The sequence below is a fragment of the Apium graveolens genome, chromosome 5, assembly GCF_009905375.1.
Source record: "Apium graveolens cultivar Ventura chromosome 5, ASM990537v1, whole genome shotgun sequence".
Classification (NCBI taxonomy): Eukaryota; Viridiplantae; Streptophyta; class Magnoliopsida; order Apiales; family Apiaceae; genus Apium; species Apium graveolens.
In genome coordinates, this window is record NC_133651.1 from 310,667,529 (window position 1) to 310,683,542 (window position 16,014).

The window sequence follows — 16,014 nt, forward strand, 5'->3', positions numbered from 1 at the left end:
TATGCAATGCTGGAAGCCCCAACTATCTATTGTGAGGTAATTGAGGAGATTTGAACAACTGCAGAGTTCAACTCCACAGATATGACCATTGTTTTCTCTCTCAAAGGTAAGGATTATTGTATTAACTGTGATGATATACAGTCATGCTTTAAGTTACCTGAGAATAATGCCATGACACCACACACTGATAATGATGTATCTGCTATGTTAGATTCCATAGGCTATTCTTTTGATTCTGCTAGTTTAGGGAGCATTAGAAGAAAGGGCCTTAGGAAAGAATGGAGTTTTCTTGGAGATGCCTTTATCAAGGTTTTCTCTGGGAAGATTAGCAATTTTGATGCCATAACTTCTTCTCTTGTTAATATGCTCTATATGCTAGTTTCTGATAGGTACTTTAATTTTAGCAACTATGTCATGCTAGAATTAGGTTCCAGGTTAGGTAACAAAGCTAATAGACCTCATAACATCTACTATGCTAGATTCTTTATGTTATTGGCTAACCATGTTGCTGAAGGTTTGGTCATAACTAATGAGAGCAATAAACTCAAATGTTGGGCACAAGAAAAAAGGGTCCTTGCAGACCTTTTGAGAATTAACCTCAACAACCAGGTGCCATTGGTATATTTACCAATAATGAATGCACCTTAGGTAAGTGAGGTAAACACTTCTGCAACTCCTACATCTTCCACCCCCATTGTTTCTTTATCTTCTAGTGTGGCAATGGAATCTGTGTCTTTGTCCCAACAGATTCCTACCAAAGCCACCAAACCTAAAATTCCAAAACACAAGTCAAAGAAAACCACCTCTGTTGTTTCTCAAAAGACAACAGTTGTAACAACTACCAAAACCCTTAAGGGAGTGAACAGGGTGTGAGTGGTGAGGGGAGGGGTGAACATCAAGAAACCCCCCGGGATAAGGTGGGAGAGGCGAGTGGCACCCTAGCCAGCCAAACCACAGTTTCTCAAAAGACTGTGGTGGTTCAAAAGGAGTCAAACACATCCCTAGTTGCATCCTCCCAAAAGGATGCAGCTATTAAAAATAGTCCCCAACCAGGGACACAGAACAAAAGAGAGAGGGACACTGAAGCCACACATTCACCTGTCAAAGCATTTTCAAGAAGAAAGAAGGCTAAAACCCTAGTTTCCACACAGGGGCACACACTGCACAGATACATCCACCTGTATCTTTGCCTTCTCAAATTCAGCTTGATGTGGCTCCAACAAATGTGGAGTCACAGCCCCATTCTCTCATAATAGACACACAACAATCACCAAATTCTCCATCACCATATCTGGATGTGGATATGATATTCATATCAATTCCTGATTCTCCCTCTTTAAAACTCAGGGAGGAGCCCCACTCAAATCCTGGTGATCATCATTTGTTAGATGACTTGTTGGATCATCAGCCAATTCTTTCAGACTTAGTTGAAGAATCTGTGTCACCTCACTTAAAATCAATTCACACAGATTCAACAATTATGTCACTTTCAATATCTACATCTTTTCCTTCTTCAACGGATATCTCTCATCCGTTGACAAGTGGTTGTTCTTCGACGGATAAGCTTAACAGCAGTTATCCGTTGATATCATCAGTTTCCACTTCAACGGATACTCCCTATCCGTTGATGGTCTCTACACATATAACTGATTCAATTCCAAGTGTAGAAGACATGGTTACTGTACAATCACTTCTAAAATTGAGGGAAGGGAGTGATAATTTGAGTGAGAGGTTGGGTTGCTCATAGGCAAAAGGAGAGGTTGAGAGTCAAAATATGTATGCTATTTCTTCCAGCATGGCAAAAGTAAGTGAGGGGAGTGCCACCTTAGTAGGTGAGGGTGAGGGTGTGAGGGTGTGTGTGAGCCAGGGGGAGCCCCTGATGCAAGAACATAGAGAAAATGAGAGAAAAGCAGGTACATAAGCTATAAGGGTGGATCCAGCCATTGCTAGTGAGTCAATGATTGTGGATGATGCTGAAAAGGGAAGACAATTTCAGCAACACTACAAAGCTGAAATTGATAACATTTCCTTGGATGCTGACACTTTTACTCATCCTGTTTCAGCCTATCAACTGTTGGCTGCTCAGGGTGTTAGGTCACACACACACTATAGAGGGGGTGAATACAGTGTATAGTACACTCAAATCGAACTTTAAGAACTTAAGTAACAGAAAACAAACTTTATTGAAACAATAAACTCTGTTACAGTATGGAACTGTTACCTCTCAGTGATGAACAAATATCACGAGAGCTGCTAGGGTTACAATGAATAATCTTCTCTAATAATGATAACACTTATAGTATAAACCCTATGTCTGTGTTTATATACTACACAGTTATAAGATAATCGCTAATTGATATGGAATATAATTCTGCTTCCTAAAATATATCAATCAGATATCTTTTCTTCCAAGTATTCCATTCTTTACAGAATTCCTTCTTCATGCATATCTCTTCTTATGTTTATCTTGATCTTCTTTCCTTTAATCAGCTACTGTCCTTATCCGATCGTCCTTCAGCACTTAAGTTCTGATATCAATCTTCTGATGATTATCTCCTGATAACATAAGTACTGATATCCTTAAGTCCTGACTTCCAGTATAAGTACTGATCAACAGTTAAGTACTGATTTATCCTGTTCAAGTAAGATCTAAAAGCTAAACATAAAACATATTAGCCATGACATTATCAAATATATCTAACAATCTCCCCCAATTTGTAAATTAACATAATATACAAGTTTAACAGATATTTGATGATGTCAAAAATATTAAGTACAAATGCATGAGAATTAGACTAGATAACTACAACTTACAGTCCTTAAAGCTTTTACCAATTTTCAACTTCTGATAACAACTTCAGTCTGTATAAATATCAGAATTTAAGCAGTTGTAGATCTTCGACTTGGCTTCATCATTTTCTGATCTCTCTGATGTCAGGATTTGTTCTGAGATAGTTCTTCAACAAACATTTCTCAGCATATCTGAGTTCATCAATCATTCTCCTTTTGACATCTTTAAGCTCTGCAGTATCTTCACCAGTTTGAAAGATTGCAGCTCTGAGATCATTGATCTTTGCTTTTCTCAACTCCTGATCTAGTCTTATGACATAAGCTTTGTCAGACTCTAGATTGAATTCAAGTCCCTTAATACCAATATATGTTCTGATCTGTGCAGTATTAGGCTTCATATCAACAATATCACCATTGTGATCTCTGTACTTTGGAACATATATGCTGTCAGACTTAACATAATAAAGCCTTTTCTGTCTCTGAATCTGTTCTTTTAAGTAGTTTGCAGCAGTCCCTGTTATTCTGTCATCTACTTGAAGTAAGAAAAGTACATGCTCCAATTCTTCAAAATACTTCAATGGAATGGCATTTTGTCTTATATGATAAACCCTACCATCTGTCATGAAATATAACATGATGTATTCTTTCAAGTAGGTATGGTAAACCATCTGTACAGATTCCAGTTGATTCAATCTCTCAGGAGTTGCTCCAATACCTGGTTCACTCAAGGAAGTTGGATCATTGGTAGTGTTGTGTACTCTTCTTTCATCAGCACTTCCCAATCCAGTTTTATCTCTAGCTTCCTTTCCAGTAACTACTCTTGCTTCAAAACCACTTGCAGTAGTCTTCAAAGATTGAGTCTGTTTTGCTTTAGTGAATCCTGGTAGGAGTGTCTTTGATCTATTTTCTGATATCAAGTTAACTTGAGCTATGTCAGAGGTTACTTGCTTCTTCTGAATATCAGAACTTACAATTTCTTGACTCTGAACAACTTGAGCCATGTCAGAGTTTGTTTTAAGAACTTTTCTTGAAGTCAGAGCAAGATCATCCTTTTCATCAGTAATTTCTTCTTCCTCAGGAGGTACATAAACCTTGATAGGTTCACCAACCTTTTCTTTACCCTTGGATCTTGGATCTATCTGTGGTTGTGATCTAGCCAATGTTGCTTCAGTATGTGTCCTTTCTTTGATCACAATGCCTTTGAGTTTTGGAAGTGATTTTTTACCAGAAGCTTCAGATTTAGATGTGACTTTCTCTGATTTAAGTCTGGCTTCTTCTTCCTTTAAACTTTCCAAGTCCATTCCTGGATTTTCTTGAAGAAATAACTGTCTTGACATTTCCTCATCAAGATCTAGAAGTTCATCAGAACTTATCCTTTTACCAGCAGCAGAATTTATTCTTTTCCCAGTATCAGAACTTGTCCTGTGACTAGCTTGTCTTGATGTAAACCTTCTACCTTGACTATGACCGCTACCCATTCCAGAGTATCCTTGATCATCATTTCCATCATCCTTTCCTTGCAGTGTCTTGTTAGTTTTGCATTTGGACTTAATTACCTTCTCCCCCTTTTTGGCATCAGCAGGTAGTAAAAGAGAGATAAGTAATTCTACTGAGGATTGGATTTCAGTAAGTTGCGATTGCTGAGAAGCTTGATTTGTCAGAATTTCATCAATCTGAGCTTGTTGTTTCTCTTGAGTTTTCTCAATATAAGCAATCCTGTCAATGGTAGGTTGAAAGAACTTTTTCTTATCAATTTTCCAAACTTGTTCCTGTTTGATAAAGTTCTCCTGAATCTTGTGTAGCTCTGCATGAGTAGTTGAATGAAGACCTTGTAGATGTTTAGTACTCAATGCAGTGACTCTAAGCTGGGTTTTAAAATCATCAGAATTTAACATTTCATCAGCTTTAGTCAAGTGCTCAGCAAGATGTTTTTCAGTTGGAACACATGAAACTGAGTTCCATTCCTTAGTCCACTCCTGACCTGCAGGAGTTTCACTCCAAGGTACTGGTGCTTCCCCGGTAACAAACTTCTTTACCAGTTCAGACTTAGGAAGAGTCTGTTGAGGAGTATGTCCTGAAGGACCTGCTTCATCAGCATCTACAGTTGGAGCAGCATCACCAGTATCTCCAGCATTTGCAGCATCAGAACTTAAAGAATCAATATCTTCTGATAAGACAACAGTGTGAGTAGCAATGGAGGCTTCAGCATCCTCTAATTGCTTATCTGATACTAAGTTCTGATCAACAGTCATATCCTGATGCTCACCTAAAGTCTGATCATCAGCATCTTGATGCAGAGAAGGTGTTGTTGATAACTCTGGAGTTTGAACAGCATCAGTAACAGGTGTTGTGGAAGGATTATTTGCTGTTGGAGCTTCTAAGAGAAATACTTCAGACACAACCAAGTGTTGAACATCAATATCAGCACTTGTGCCTGGATCAACAAGAGACACAGATGGTGAGTTAGCCTTGTCAGATACAGCTTCCTGAGATGGAGTTGATGGAGAAGAAGTGACTGGAGCAAATTCCTTGTCTTGTGAGATCAGAGATTCCTGATCCCCTTCCTTAGCTGCTTCCTCTTCATCATCTGAAACTGGCCTTTGTGCCCTCTGTTTCTCGTACTTCCTTGTTGATTTGGATTCCTTGGGAATTTCAGGAACTGTCATTCGTCTAAGCCTCTTGAGAAGCCTAGATCCCCCAATTTCAGAATCCTTCTGAGAAATCTCTTTCTCAGCTTCAGATACAACAGGTTCTCTAGCAGGAACCGGTTCCTCAGAATCAGATTCATCTCTCAATGCAATCCTCCTTCTCTTTTGAGGTGTTTGAGGAACATTCTTTGTCCTCTTTGGCTTGGAAGATGAAGATTTCACAGTAGGTGCTGAAGATGAAGGTTGAGCAGTCTGTGAAGTGGAGAGATAGGATTTGAGATATGATCTGAGGGTAGGTTGAGTAGAATGAGAGGTAGGTACTGAGGTTGATGGATTTTGGGTGTTTGGAGTTGGTTGGACATCAGAGTAAACAGATCTATAAGTATCAGGATCAGCATTTACTATGATCTGTTTTACAGACTGAGGAATCTGTAATGGTCTAACCACTTTTTTCTTAGTATCAGCATTTACCAGGTCATTAAAGTATCGTTTTGCAACCTTAAAAGGTGGGGTTTGGGTGCTGACTAAATGAGGTTCATCAGTACAATAAGTGTAAATAAGTTGACAGAATCTAGCAAAATAAACAACATCTCGATCCTCTGTCATCCTATCCCCAATAAAACCAATTAAAGCAGTTGCAAAATCAAAATGAGTTTGATTGATAATTGCATACCCGATGTGCTGACTCATAATTGGAATAGCATCAAAATTCGAACATTTGTTCCCAAAAGCTTTGGTGATGCAATCAAAGAATAAACTCCATTCTCTTCTGATATTAGCCCGTTTCAACTGTCCAAGTTTCGTCAGACTCTTTTCATATCCCAATTCAGCCATTAACTCCCGAAGGGCTGAGTCCTCTGGAATTGAGAAAGTACAATCTTCTGGAAGATGTAAAGCCCTGCGTACTGTACCAGGAGTGACTACAAAGGATGAATCACCCACTTGGAAGATAATACCGGGAGTTCCACGTTGACCACCATCATCAAAAAGTCCAGTCCTCCAAAACCTCAGAACTTGTTGGCTTGAAAAGAATTCAGGCTGTGTTAATGCATACCCAACCTCACTATGTGCAAGAAGATCTTGCACAAAGTGCAATTCAGATGGAGCTTCAGTGTGATCAAGAACTGCAACATAGTTGTTGGGGACAAACTTAGCTCCATCAATGATTAAATCCTTTGGTGCTATGTGAAAAAAAAATTGAGATTCAAGTATGCCTGTTAGGTGTTTGATATAATGTCTGTATGAAAAACCAATGTGAGAAATAAAGAGAAAGAGAGTAAAAGTAAGGAGAGATAAAATATGAAGAAAATAAAAGATTAAAGAAATCTTCTTTCTGTTGTACTTATACTCTGAACAAAAATGTTACCGTTGGACACCTGTCAGACATGCAGTAATAACGGACAGTTACTGGGCTCGAGAAAACAGGAATCATTACTTACCCATTTGCCTAGTTTCAAGGAAAAACCGTTCCATTTATCAAGAGAAACAGTTTTAATTCAAAATTTAAACCGTTATCACTGATTGAATTATTTTTCACTGCATCATTAATATTCTGAAAATACATCACATGAAAATGACCAAGATAAATTAGATAAGTAAGTGCTGAAAACGAATCAGAACTTAATATAAAACAAAATTTATATGGTCATCAGAATATCAATCAGGATTTATCAACACAAGATAAAATAACTCAGAGACAAAATCTTGAAGTAAAAACAACGTTCATCAATATATCAATACAATACATTTATGAAATGGAAATTACATCAATACTTATACAAGATTTTCCCTAAGCTTCTAAACCGAACATCAACAGCCTTAGTCCTAGCTAAGAAGCCTGACAAAGCTGATGATGAAGAAAAACAGGAAGAAGACAAGATTAAATCATTTCTTCTTCTTCCTACTCTCGACAAACCGAATGGCGAGTCTGATGATTCGCTCTTGCTGGCGGAGAGCTTCCAGCCTTTCCTCCTCCAATCGCTCCAGATGGCGATGGTAGTCCATATAGAAGAATAGAAGGTGTGTCAGTACCTCCTGTGGGACAGAGTCCCATATCTCCTCAGGAATGGCTGTGACATGCCATTCCTGCTGCCAATCGGCACAGCTTAGCTCCATATTGAAGTTTTGGTAGTTCAAAAACATATTGTATCTGACCATTGTATTTTTGAAAGAAGAAGTATGAAGATAAGTGTGTGAGAAGAATTTGATGGAAAGACTGATGTGAAGTGGCTGCTTATATAGGCAAGAGAATGCCAGGAGACGCAAAGAAATTGAATGCTGACAGGTAGAATTAATTCTACCTCGTCTCCCTAGACTTTGAAAAAGAATAACATTCATTGGAAAGAGGAAACATGGTTTAAAGCGCACAAGAAACAAGTAACATTTGACTGTTCAGGTACAAATACCATTAACCCTAACCATAGTGACTATTAATCTTCCACTTCAACATATTCAATTATTAACTGAGACTGTTATCAAATTTTATTCACAGATAAGTCAAGTAAAACATTAGACTGTAATATCAGAACTTAGACTTATATCAGAACTTAACAGTCATCAGAACATAATTTCTTAACTCGAAAAAGGAATGCCCATCTTAGTAAATCCTCATACAAGTTCTGAGTTATAGACTTCAGAACTTAATCATTAGAACGTGTAACTAGAACTTGTCCTCAGAATTTGTGCAAAGTGACACAGTGACTGTTTATCTAAAATAACATAGACCACCACAGTAATTTTCATCATTCATATGGAGTGATTAGTGTGTGCATTAAGCTAAATAAGAGACAAAGAGTAAAGTCTGAGTCACTTCAGTACATCTTAGAAATAAGGCATAACTAAAATTTTGCTAAAGAGCTGTCATTGTCCTGAAACCTACTGATGAATGAGTTCATGCATGAGTCCACCTCAACTGTTTTGTGCTAATTTTATGCATCTTTTGAAATTCTATTTTACAGTGGCTTCTCAGTGTAAGTGAGTCACGACTGTTTATCAGAATTTATGCTATAATCAGAGTATTTCTCCAGTAATCATAGAGTGTGAAAAGTCACCAAGAAAATATTTTGCTTTTCTAATGCATATTTACTTAATACCAGCAATGCACTTGGGTCGTCCCTTCCACATTTTTACTCTAGATCTCAAAGGAGTACCTGATTTTATTCATTGATCTTTTTGCTTTTTCTTTTGATAAGTGAGGTTTATCAGCACTTAGTACATTCAGCAGTTTTACTAGTATCAGAACTTAACAGATGAGTAGCATTATTCTAATTTGTGACTTAGTAATAAGATATACAAAGTAAACTTAACTAAGCTCAATTATCAGAATTTTCTAGTGTCATAAAATTTCCACTGAAATAATTACTTCTTACATGGAATCATTTGTTTATTAAATACTACTAGGTCAGTATCTAGCACAGTTATCCTCATAGGATTGAATAGGTACTTGAACAGACATATCACTTATCAGAGTTTAGAAACATATATCAGACAACAGTCAGTACTTAAAGACATTTATCAATTAAGCACATAATACACAATGAGATTAATTCTGTAAATACCGAGCATAAAGTCTGATAACACAGAACAAGACTAAGCAGATTTAGAGAAAGAACCTGAAACCATTCCAAGTTCATTTACCAATCTTGTAAAAGTAGCTTCACACAGTGGTTTTGTGAAGATATCTGCTAGTTGTTGATCTGTGGGAATAAAATGCAATTCCACTGTACCTTCATCCACATGTTCCCTGATGAAGTGGTACCTGATGCTGATGTGCTTTGTCATAGAGTGTTGAACTGGATTACCTGTCATAGCAATAACACTTTGATTATCACAGTAAATAGGGATTTTGAAATATGTTAACCCATAATCCAGTAACTGATTCTTCATCCAAAGAATCTGTGCACAACAGCTTCCTGCAGCAATATACTCTGCTTCTGCAGTTGATGTGGAAATTGACTTTTGTTTCTTGCTGTACCAAGAAACCAATCTGCCTCCAAGAAATTGACAGCTTCCACTTGTGCTTTTCCTGTCAATTTTGCAACCTGCAAAATCTGCATCTGAGTAACCTATTAGTTTAAAGTCTGATTCTCTAGGATACCATAATCCCAGAGCAGCTGTTCCTTTAAGATACTTTAAGATTCTTTTTACAGCTGTTAAGTGAGGTTCTCTTGGATCTGCTTGAAATCTTGCACAAAGACAGGTAGCATACATGATATCAGGTCTACTAGCAGTTAGATAGAGTAGAGAGCCAATCATACCTCTGTAGTCAGTAATATCTACTGATTTACCGGTATCCTTATCCAGTTTTGTTGCAGTGGCCATTGGAGTGGATGCACTTGAACAATCTTGCATTCCAAATTTCTTCAGCAAGTTTCTGGTGTACTTGGTATGACAAATAAAAGTGCCTTCCTCATTCTGCTTGACTTGAAGGCCCAGAAAATAGCTAAGTTCCCCCATCATACTCATCTGATATCTTGACTGCATTAGTTTGGCAAACTTTTTGCAAAGTTTGTCATTTGTAGATCCAAAAATGATATCATCAACATAAATCTGGACCAGAAGTAAGTCCTTTCCATGGTTGAGGTAGAACAGTATTTTGTCTATTGTCCCTCTGTTGAATCCACTTTCCAGAAGAAACTGAGCTAAAGTCTCATACCATGCTCTAGGAGCTTGCTTAAGTCCATAAAGTGCTTTATCAAGCCTGTAGACATAATCTGGATGTTTGGTATCTAAAAAACCTGGAGGTTGTTCAACATATACCTCCTCCTCCAATTCTCCATTGAGAAAAGCACTTTTCACATCCATTTGAAAGACAGTAAACTTTTTGTGAGCAGCATAAGCCAAGAATATCCTTATGGCTTCTAACCTAGCAACTGGTGCAAATGTTTCATCATAATCAATTCCCTCCTGTTGAGAATATCCTTTTGCAACCAGCCTTGCCTTATTCCTTGTAATTATGCCATCACTGTCAGTTTTGTTTCTGAATACCCACTTTGTACCAACAACAGATCTATTCTTTGGTCTTGGCACTAGGGTCCAGACTTTGTTTCTTTCAAATTCATTCAACTCTTCCTGCATTGCTTTCACCCAATCAGCATCTTGAAGAGCTTCTTCCACTTTCTTTGGCTCAGTATGAGAGAGAAAAGAATTGTAAAGACATTCATTTGAAGTACCTGTTCTAGTTCTGACACCTGCATCAGGATTTCCAATTATCAAATCAGGTGTATGTGTTTTTGTCCACTTCCTTGCAGATGGAAGGTTTTCTCTAGAACTGGATGCTCCCCCATGATCCATGTTATCTTCATTTTCATTTTCTGATGCTCCCCCTGAAACTATGCTCCCTGAGTTGGAGTCTTCAGTATTTAAATTTTCAGCACTATCAGAACTTGGCTTATCAGAACTTGACGAATCAGAATTTGAAGAGCCAGATGTATGTTCTGATGTTTCTTGAGCTGTGGTAGGATCTTGAGTATGCTCCCCCTGCATCGGTGCATCTTCCCTTGGCGTAGCCACCACAGTTTCAATAACATCAGAGTTTATTCCATCAGAGTTTACAATATCAGGACTTAGACTTTCAGGATTTTCAGTATCAGAATTTGAGTCTTCATTTTCAAATCTCAGCTGATCATGGTCAATGAAATCTTCAAGACCAGTAATCTTCTTGTCATCAAAAGAGACATTGATAGATTCCATGACTACTTTTGTTCTCAAATTATAGACTCTGAAGGCTTTTGTGAAAAGTGGATATCCAACAAAGATTCCTTCATCAGCTTTTAGATCAAACTTTGATAGCTGTTCAGTATGAGTTTTGAGAACAAAACACTTGCATCCAAATACATGAAAGTATTTCAGATTTGGCTTCTTTTTCTTCACCATCTCATATGGTGTTTTTCCATGCTTGTTAATGAGTGTTGCATTTTGAGTAAAACAAGCAGTCTGCACAGCTTCAGCCCAGAAATAGGTTGGAAGCTTTGCTTCTTCAAGCATTGTACGTGCAGCTTCAATGAGAGTTCTATTCTTCCTTTCAACAACTCCATTTTGTTGTGGAGTTCCAGGAGCAGAAAATTCCTGCTTTATTCCATGGCTTTTGCAGAACTCTTCCATTATCAAATTCTTGAACTCAGTGCCATTATCACTCCTTAAAACTTTCACAGAATCTTTGACCATTTTATCCAGATGTTTGACATGATCAATCAAGATTGATGCAGTTTCACTTTTTGTATGCAAGAAATACACCCATGTGTATCTGGTGAACTCATCCACTATGACCAACGCATATTTCTTCTTTGCAATAGACATGACATTTACTGGACCAAATAGATCAACATGTAGTAGATGATAAGGCTCAAGAATTGATGATTCAGTCTTGCTCTTGAATGAAGATTTTCTTTGTTTGGCTTTCTGACATGAATCACAAAGACCATCGGGAGCAAATACTGTGTTTGGCAATCCTCTCACAAGATCTTTCTTGACCAGTTCATTTATATTGTTGAAATTTAAATGAGAGAGTTTCTTATGCCAATTCCAGCTTTCTTTAATTGATGCTCTACTCATCAGACAGATTGCAGAACCATCAGTACTTGTTGAAAGCTTAGCTTCATAAATGTTACCACACCTGTATCCTTTCAGAACAACTTTGCCTTTAGATTTACTCACAATTTCACAGTGTTCTTCAAAGAAATCAACATGATAACCTCTGTCACAGATTTGACTTATACTCAGTAGGTTGTGTTTAAGTCCTGAGACCAGAGCTACTTGTTTAATTATGACATTTCCAAGATTGATATTGCCATATCCCAATGTTTTTCCAATGTTGCCATCTCCATAAGAAACACTTGGGCCAGCTTTCTCCACAAAGTCTGATAGCAAGGCCTTATTTCCAGTCATATGTCCTGAACATCCACTGTCCAGAACTAGAATATTTTTCCTGTTGCCCTGCAATCACAAAGACCACTAATTATTAGTTTTAAGGACCCAGACTTGCTTGGATCCTTTGGCCTTATTAAGTTTGTTAACATTTGCAGCGGATTTAGCATCATAGTTTATGTTAACATTTTTCTTATCACAACTTACACTATCAGACTTTGAATCAGAATTTACACTAGAAGGAACAATGGAAACTTTCTTCAAAGAAGGTTTTATTTGATAATAATCATAGTACAAGCTATGATATTCCTTACAAGTATAAATGGAATGCCATAAACTACCATAATGAAAACAAGGATTTTGTGGTTTGTATCTAACAGACTGACTCTTAACTCCTGACTTTGAAGGTAAGGAGTTAATATTCTTATTCTTCCCGCAAAAAGAAGCCAGATGGTTAGAACTTCCACAGTTATGACATGTTTTCCTAGAAGCATCAGGAACAGGTTTATAATTATTGCTTTTATTCACACCTTCCTTTCCATTCCTATTTTTCCTAGGTGATTTTAGCTTGTTTACATTCTTAACATCTTTCAGCTTATGCTTAAGCTGCTTCTTTGTCATTAAGCCTATGTTCACTTCAGCTGTCTTTTCCTGTTTTAGTTTGTCAGAAGTTAATTTCTTTGTAACTTCAGATTTTTCATTTTCAGACTTTGCAGTTACAAACTTAACAGGTTTTAACTTTGGCTTTTGCTTATCAACAGACTTAATTTCTTCAGTTCCTTTATCATTCTTATCTTCTCCATAACCTAAGCCCTCTTTCCAGTTTCCACTACTTAGCAAATTTTGAGTTGTTTTGCCAAAGTTAGTCCAAGTCCTGATAATCTCTCTTTCCTTTTCTAACTCAGTTTTTAGAGATTCATTTATTTTTAGCACTTCATTCCTAACATAAAAAACATCATCTCTATCCTTCTAAGTTTGATGGAACATGACTAACTCTTTTTCTAAGAAATTATTTCTTTTCTTAAATGCAAGATTTTCAGAAGTTAATCTTTCACATATTAAAGTTTGATCTCTATAACTAACAAACATGGTTTTAAGATATCTTCTCAACTCATTAATATCATCAGTATGAAAAGCATAAGTAGTCTGAGGTACCTTTGTTTCAGCAGCTTCAGAACTGCTCTCAGCACTTTCTTTATCAGCATTTGCCATCAATGCATAGTTTTCCTCACTTTCAGAGTCTGAGGTGTCTATCCAGCTTTTCTGCTTTGTGACAAGAGCCTTGCCTTTGTCACCCTTTACCTTCTTGCAATCAGAAGATATGTGGCCTTTCTCACCACAGTTATAGCATTTAACATTGGTGTAATCTCCTCTGTCAGACTTTCCTCCTCTGCCTTCAGATCTTCTGAAATTCTTCATATCAGAACTTATGCCTTTCCTGGAAAACTTCTTTCCTTTCCTGAACTTCCTGTATGCAATCTTTGTAATTCCTTTCATCATAAGAGCACACAGCTTCATCATTTCCTCATCAGCATCAGTCTCAGGCAAGCTTTTAGAATCTGAGTCATCATCACTCTCAGAACTTGATGACTCAGTATCAGACTTTATGAAAAGAGCTTTACCCTTATCTTTCTTTGAGGAAGCTGCTTTGGGGAATTCTTCTTCAGCCTTAAGAGCAACTGTCCTTGACTTTCCTCCCTTCCTCTTGCTTCTTTGTTCCATCTCCAGCTCATGAGTCTTGAGCATTCCATAGATTTCGTCAAGAGTTGTTTCATCAAGATTGTAGTTGTCTCTTATTGTCGTTGCCTTCAAATCCCAGCATTCAGGAAGAGCTAACAGGAACTTAAGGTTTGAATCTTCAAGATAATACTCTTTATCAACCAATGACAAATCATTCAAAAGTTTGACAAATCTATCATATAAATCATTCAATGACTCATTAGTCTTTGAGTCAAAGTGTTCATACTCTTGAGTGAGTATTGTCTTCCTGTTCTTCTTAATTGTGTCAGTTCCCTGACACCTTGTTTCCAGAGCATCCCATATCTCCTTAGCAGTCTTGCAGTTGATTACTTTGCTTGACATTACATTATCAATGGCACTATGCAATAAGTGTCATACCTTAGCATCCTTAGCAATTGATGTTATGTCTTCAGCAGTATAATCACTCTTCTCCTTTGGTACGGTCTTTGCTGCTTCACCTGCAACTGCAACAGCGAGCTTGGTTGGTTTGTGAGGGCCTTCCTTGATTCTATCAAGGTATTCTGGATCTGTTGCTTCCAGGAACATGGTCATCCTTACCTTCCATATGGGATATTCAGATGGTCTCAGTATGGGAACTCTGATGGTCTCATACCGACTCTGAATTTGTGTCTTTGGTGGTTCCTCAGTTTTGGTAGGCTTAGTTGGAGTTTCTGTGTCCGACATGATTGTGTTTGGATCTTTAACTGTATGTATGTTAACAGATAGGCTCTGATACCAATTGTTAGGTCACACACACACTGTAGAGGGGGTGAATACAGTGTATAGTACACTCAAATCGAACTTTAAGAACTTAAGTAACAGAAAACAAACTTTATTGAAACAATAAACCCTGTTACAGTATGGAACTGTTACCTCTCAGTGATGAACAAATATCACGAGAGCTGCTAGGGTTACAATGAATAATCTTCTCTAATAATGATAACACTTATAGTGTAAACCCTATGTCTGTGTTTATATACTACACAGTTACAAGATAATCGCTAATTGATATGGAATATAATTCTACTTCCTAAAATATATCAATCAAATATCTTTTCTTCCAAGTATTCCATTCTTTACAGAATTCCTTCTTCATGCATATCTCTTCTTATGTTTATCTTGATCTTCTTTCCTTTAATCAGCTAATGTCCTTATCTGATCGTCCTTCATCACTTAAGTTCTGATATCTATCTTCTGATGATTATCTCCTGATAACATAAGTACTGATATCCTTAAGTCCTGACTTCCAGTATAAGTATTGATCAACAGTTAAGTACTGATTTATCATGTTCAAGTAAGATCTGAAAGCTAAACATAAAACATATTAGCCATGACATTATCAAATATATCTAACACAGGGCAATGTGGAGGCAGAGCAAACTTTGAACATAGTGCACACTTCAGACTCTCTTCAAAGAGATAAAGCTGCTGTTAATAGGATGCCTTCTCAAGATGGTGAACCATCTGAAGAATTTGAAGTAAATTCTAATGATGATGACTCTACTTCGGATGGGAGCATGAACTTAGGGAGAGATGAAGGCCCAAGTTCTGTTCCAGATTTACCTGAATGGGCATGGACAAAGAAATCTACACCAGGACAATTTGGTGTAGCTTTGGTCAAGCAAGTCATGGTTATTCAAAAGGCCCTTCAGGAGACTACAAATGCTGGTACAAAGGCTATTCTTCAAGCTCATCTAGACTCTCTGCATCTCTTGCAGTTGCAGCATATTAGACATAATTTAAGTGTGGATGAACTCAAAAAGGATATTGCTGATCTGAAATCCTACAATTCTGAGAAGTTGGATTCAGTTATGCCTTATGGTACTATGCAAGATTTGTTGCTGAGATTGAGGAGAGAATCTGATGTTGACAATAGGCTGGCCAAGTTGGAAACAAGAGTTCAAGTCATTGAAGACTCTGTGGTCACCATTTTTCAAAATCAACAATCTCAGACAAATCTACTATTGCAGCT